The sequence below is a fragment of the Melospiza melodia genome, chromosome 17 (genome assembly GCF_035770615.1).
Source record: "Melospiza melodia melodia isolate bMelMel2 chromosome 17, bMelMel2.pri, whole genome shotgun sequence".
NCBI classification, from domain to species: Eukaryota; Metazoa; Chordata; class Aves; order Passeriformes; family Passerellidae; genus Melospiza; species Melospiza melodia.
Window position 1 is genome coordinate 1,471,255 of NC_086210.1, and position 6,246 is coordinate 1,477,500.

A 6,246-nucleotide genomic window follows, 5' to 3' on the forward strand; every position below is an offset into this window, starting at 1 on the left:
CCTATAGCCCTTCAACTGCAAAGGTGAGCTTCTGCTTCAAGTTTGCACCTGAGGATGGCATCATTGCACCAGGTGGGACCCAGACTGCTCAGATCTCCTTCAGTGCCACCATAGTGTGGAGGTTTGAGGAAGAATTCCAGTTCAGTGTGGCTGGATCTCCTATGTCTGCACTCCTGACTATCAAGTAAGGACGGTCAAAGCCAGGCACACGCCCGCACATCCTCAGCACAAGAGAAAGGGGCGCCCCATGTGAGCGGTCCCAGCCCCTCCACGGGTGCAGGATTGGTGCCAAAGCCAGACAACTCTTAGTGGTGGATCACTCGGCTCGTGCGTTAATGAAGAATGCAGCTATCTGCAAGAATTAATGTGAATTGCAGGACACATTGGTCATCCACAATTTGAACACACTTGTGGCCCCATGTTCCTCCCAGGGCTACGCCCGTCTGAGCGTTGCTTGACGATCAGTCGCCATCCAGCGGCCACCACGGTGGTGCGGCTGGGGTTGCCTCACAGGCCAGTTGACTGTGGTCAGCGGCGGTGGTGATGGTGGCTCACTGGTGCCCGGAGGGAAAGCGGTCAGGGGTTTGGCAAGGGATGCGTTTCCCTCGGCAGCCTCAATTTTTTCCCTGTGACCCAGCAGGCGTCATAATCGTCATGGCCGTCATCGTCACTGTTGCCGCGCAGGGCTTTCATCCCCCTATATGCAGACTCAGGGACTGCTCTGTAGTTCCCCACTCCTGGAGTGAGCCACTGGGGCAGAGTTTGTCCTTGCAGGGCCCGTACCGCGGTACGGTGGTGGTGGCAGCTGAGGAGAGTAAGAGACAGTGTTGAAAGCACCGCCATGGGCCGAGAGAAGGGAGAGGGCAAGAGGGAGATGAGGCGCAGGCCTCGCCCCCAGCCTCCCCCCCGCGCGGGCGGCTGTCTGCAGGTGGGTACTGCGGGGTACTGTGCCACTGCGCGTGCGCATGAGGCGAGAGCGCTGGGGACAGATGTTCCGACCCCCTCCTCCCTTCACCTGCCCTCCTCCTCTTCTGTTGTGGTCTCAGGGCGCAAATAGCACCATGGCTTTTCTCTCTCTCTCCACCAAGGCCATCACGTGCCGCCACTCGGCTGGTCCCCCATCAGGGCTGTCTCTGCCACACTTCCTTTTCGGTTCTCATCTCCGGGATGGGGCACTCTGTCTCCGCTTCTCTCCCTCTGGCTTTGTTTTCCCCTGGCGCGTGGGCGCCAGTGGGGGAGGAAGGTGAGGGTAGTAGGTGGAAGAAGCTGGCTGGCTGTTGGCCTGTTGGCATTCTGCTTCTTTAGGAGCTGTATGGGCCAGGAGGTGTGGCCAAGCTTTGGCCTTGCGACCTCAGATCATACATGGCAACCCGCTGAATTTAAGCATATTAGTCAGCCAAGGAAAAGAAACTAACGAGGATTCCCTCAGTAATGGTGAATGAAGCGGAAAAGCCCAGCACCGAATCCCTGCCCCGCAGTGGGGTGCGGGACATGTGGCGTACAGAAGCCCCAATCCCTGGCGGTGCTCTCGGGGGACCCAAGTCCTTGTGATCGAGGCCGCAGTCTGCGGATGGTGTGAGGCCAGTAGCGGCCCCCGTCACGCCAGGCCCGGGGCTTCTCGGAGTTGGGTTGCTTCGGAGTGCAGCCCAAAGCGGGTGGTAAACTCCATCTAAGGCTAAATACTGGCATGAGACCAATAGCCAACAAGTACCGTAAGGGAAAGTTGAAAAGAACTTTGAAGAGAGAGTTCAAGACGGCGTGAAACCGTTAAGAGGTAAACGGGTGGGGCCCATGCAGTCCGCCCAGAGGATTCAACCCAGCGAGTTGCGGTCGGCATGGGTTCAGCGGAACCTCACCTCTGCCTCCCTTCTGTCCCCTGGGCGAACCCCGTCTGCGGGGGCGGGCTGGGGGATGCAGGCTGGTGCGGGCACTGCTGCCCAGCCGGCAGCTGGCCCTGGCCGGGCACATTTCCTCTGCAATGGTGCGCCACGACCGGCTCCAGGTTGGCTGGGAAGGCCTCCGATGGGCAGGTGTTCCAGTGCCGCACGAGCAGCAGCAGGTGTTACAGCCCTCGGGCATCAGGTCTCGCCAAATCCCGGGGCCGAGGAAAAGGACTGCTGCCGCGCCCTCCTCCCCCCACATCGGCGGTGCTGTGGTGGGGGGCATCGTTTCCCTGCCTCTCACAAGGGTGGGGGGGGGGGCGGCATCATCACAGCGCGGCGTTTCGCGCAGGGGTGTGGGGGCTGGGCCTGCCAGTCCCTGGCACCACTGTCAACTGGGGCAGACTGTCCTCAGTGCGCCCTGACCGCGCAGCGCCGCTGGGCCAGGCTCACGGGCCGCGCTGGGGCGCCCGGAGTCCGCAGCAATGTCGGCTACCCAGCCAACCCGTCTTGAAACACGGACCAAGGAGTCTAGCACGTGTGCGAGTCAGGGGCCGTTGTCGAAAGCCCGCGGCGCAATGAAGGTGAGGGCCGGCGCGCGCCGGCTGAGGTGGGATCCCGGGTGCGTGTCGCGCCTGGCAGCCCCGGGTGTACCACCGGCCCGTCTTGCCTGCCGCCCCCTCGTGGGGCCGGGGAGGTGGAGCGTGAGCGTCCGTGCTAGGACCCGAAAGATGGTGAACTATGCCTGGGTAGGGCAAAGCCAGAGGAAACTCTGGTTGAGGTCTGTAGCAGTCCTGACATGCAAATCGGTCGTCCGACCCGGGTCTAGGGGCGAAAGACTAATCAAGCCATCTAGTAGCTGGTTCCCTCCGAAGTTTCCCTCAGGATAGCTGGCACTCGGCAATGGGCAGTTTTACCCAGTAAAGTGAATGATTAGAGGTCTTGGGGCCAAAACGATCTCAACCTATTCTCAAACTTTCAATGGGTAAGGGGGCGGGCTCACTGGCGTGGAGCCACACCATGGAATGCGAGTGCTCAGTGGGCCACTTTTGGTAAGCAGAACTGGCGCTGCGGGATGAACCGAACGCCGGGTTAAGGCGCCCGATGCCGACAGTCATCAGAGCCCAAAAATGGTGTTGGTTGATCTAGACAGCAGGATGGTGGCCATGGAAGTCGGAATCCGCTAAGGAGTGTGTGACAACTCACCTGCCGAATCAACTGCCCTGAAAATGGATGGCGCTGGAGCGTCGGGCCCATACTCGGCCGTCGCCGGCAGTACGATGCCCGCAGGGGCTAGGCTGCAACGAGTAGGAGAGCCACTGCGGTGCGCCTCGAAGCCAGGGGCGTGGGCCCAGGTGGAGCTGCTGCAGGTGCAGATCTTGGTGGTAGTAGCAAATATTCAAACGAGAGCTTTGAAGGCCAAAGTGGAGCAGGGTTCCATGTGAACAGCAGTTGAACATGGGTCAGTCGGTCCTAAGCGATAGGCGAGCGCCGTTCCGAAAGGGCATGTGATGGCCTTTGTTGCCCTCAGCCGATCGAAAGGGAGTCGGGTTCAGATCCCTGAATCCGGAGTGGCGGAGACGGGCGCCGTGAGGCACCCAGTGCGGTGATGCAACCGATCCCAGAGAAGCTGGTGGGAGCCTCAGGGAGAGTTTTCTTTTCTTTGTGAAGGGCTGGGTGCCTTGGAATGGATTCATCCCGAGCGAGGGGCCCTCACCTTGGAAAGCATTGCGGTTCCAGAAGCATCCGGTGAGCTCTCGCTGGCCCGTGAAAATCCGGGGGAGAGGGTGTAAGTCTCGCGCCGGGCCGTACCCATATCCGCAGCAGGTCTCCAAGGTGAACAGCCTCTGGCATGTTGGAACAATGTAGGTAAGGGAAGTTGGCAAGCTGGATCCGTAACTTGGGGATAAGGATTGCCTCTAAGGTCTGGGTCGGTCGGGCTGGGTCGCGAAGCGGGGCTGGGCGCGTGCCGCAGCTGGACGAGGTGCTGCTCGTGGGTGAGTGCGCTCCGCGTGGCCTGCCCGGGCACCGGGGTGTGCACGCGCGCAGTGGCGACTCTGGACACACGCTGGGCCCTTCCTGTGGATCGCCTCGGCTGTGGCGGGCGCCGCCTACTCCCCCCCTCCGCCCACCCTCCGCCTTGCCACAGCTGGCGCCCCAGTGGCGGCCATCATTGTTGCGCACCGCTGCCCCAGCGGTTCCCGCCGGTGGGGTTCCCGCGGTGTGCGGCCAGTGCGTGCGCAGCCGCAGCCAGCATAGGCTGAGCGGTTCGTGCGGGGGAGGGTCCCCGGGGGAGGGTCTCCGGGCCAGCGCCCCGCCTCAGTCAGTGCCTAGCAGCCGGCTTAGAACTGGTGCGGACCAGGGGAATCCGACTGCTTAATGAAAACAAAGCATTGTGAAGGCCTGAGGCGGGTGTTGACGCGATGTAATTTCTGCCCAATGCTCTGAATGTCAAAGTGAAGAAATTCAATGAAGCGCGGGTAAACGGCGGGAGTAACTATATTTACTAACTGGGCATAGTCGCGGAAGTCGCACCTCCTCGTGGTCCTGCCGGATACCTTCGTGGTAACTGAGTCGACTTCTGCCCCAGTGTGAGAGAGGGCGCATATCAGCCCTCCCTGTCGTTGGACTCACCACCCAATGATAGTTTCACGAATTGCTGAAACAAAAAGGTTGGCACAGTTAGTTCGCTGTTGCACAGAGCCTTGTCCATGGGCTGTTGTTGACACAGTTGGTAGTTTGAGAGAGGGTCAGCTACTATATGCTTCTACTCTCACTTGGACTTGTCACTTTATTGCTTACCAGACTGACAAAATGGCTTTGCGTTATATCTTGACTACCACTCAGACTGACCCATTAGATCTAAGGGTCATTGATGTCAAATTACCATCTATGCCCTGTGTGCCCAGGGAAGAGGGATTCGATCTTGTAAGTTTGGAGTTTTTTAACTCCAGAATTGTTAAAGAAGATGGTGTACATCATGTGGATGTTTGGTAGGGTTTGGGGCAACTCCCTGAGCCCTATGAGATCTCCCCTATGGGGATGGCCCAGGATGAGGCTGAGAGTGCGGTGGGAGGTACCGAAGAGCCCAAAACACCTGAGGCTGAGAGCGCGATGGGAGCTAGTGAAGAGCCCAAAACACCCGAGGCTCCTCACGGGTCTGAAGGTGGTGGTACAACGCCAAGAACACCTGTCGTGTCCATGCCTGACAAACAACCATCTTGTCCTTGTTGTGAGACCTGGTTTACTAGGATGTTGGGGCTGATTGACCATCTCAAAAGGGCGCACGGGCAGAGAAAGATCATTTTCAGGTGTTCAAAATGTGGTAAACAAAATATAAAATACCACAGTATCTCCTGTCACATCCCGCGCTGCAAGGGGGTGGTGTGTGTGGCTCCCACTGGGGAATGGGTCTGTGACGTATGCCAACGTGGGTTCGCTACTAAGACTGGCCTGGGTCTGCACAAGAGAATAAGACATCCTCTTCTGCGAAATGTGGAGCGGATTGTTGCTTCTCATCCCAAAGAGTCATCGGCCTGAGGGGCCCACAAACGGGTATGGACTAAGGAGGAATAGGCTCTTCTGGTACAATTGGTGGACAAGTTTGCCAGTAAGCGGAATATCAACCAACTTATAGCGGAGCATATTCCAACTAAAATGGCAAAGCAGATTAGTGATAAAAGGCGTCCCTCCGTGAAAGGTCATGAAGGACTAGTAGGTGCCACTGGAACTGAACGTCCTGCCGGATCTGGTAAGGAGGGATGCCCAAGGAGGGACAGTTAAAGCTCCAATTCCGGAAAGTCATCAAAGCGGGATTATCGTTTGGCAAATTGACCATGTATCGGGAAGCCTTCAAGAAAGTTCTTGATGGGCAAGATCCAGGTCAGGTGGTGAACGATGTTTATAAGGAGTTTCTTGGTATTCTGGGTGTGCCTAGCCAAACTAAATCTATCAAGGGTCAAAAGACGCAGGCATCCCGTGGCCAAAAAGCATCCAAAACTCTATCAAATTGGATGCGCAGAAGAGATATTAAGAGGGGAAAATTCTTGAGGTTCCTACTGCTGTACGAGTTACATAGAAGGTGCCTCATACGTGATCCTGGACAGCACGGAAGCCTCTCAGTGCCAATTACCATCAAGTGTTCTCCATGATCACTTTAAAAGAAGGTGGGATACATCTGATATATTTGGTGGCCTACTTGATTTCCCTCCATTTAAGGAGGCGGATAACGCCACATTCGAGGCCTTAATTACTGGAAAAGAGATTGATAAGAACATGAGAGAGATGTGTAAAACCTCTGCTCCCGGGCCAGATGGGATCACTTTGGGTCAGATTATTGCAAAAGGCCCAAAGTTTTCCCAGTTGA

General features: G+C 57.4%; 1 non-coding gene and 1 pseudogene across 1 annotated transcript; both read left to right on the forward strand.

Annotated features, from left to right (window-relative positions):
- The first annotated feature begins 300 nt into the window (after positions 1–300).
- Positions 301–453, forward strand: LOC134426233 (5.8S ribosomal RNA). Its single transcript, XR_010029938.1, has one exon. It is a non-coding gene; the product is annotated as a 5.8S ribosomal RNA (ribosomal RNA).
- An 893-nt stretch (positions 454–1,346) lies between these two features.
- LOC134426202 (28S ribosomal RNA) overlaps positions 1,347–6,246 on the forward strand; it is an 8,029-nt pseudogene continuing 3,129 nt past the window's right edge.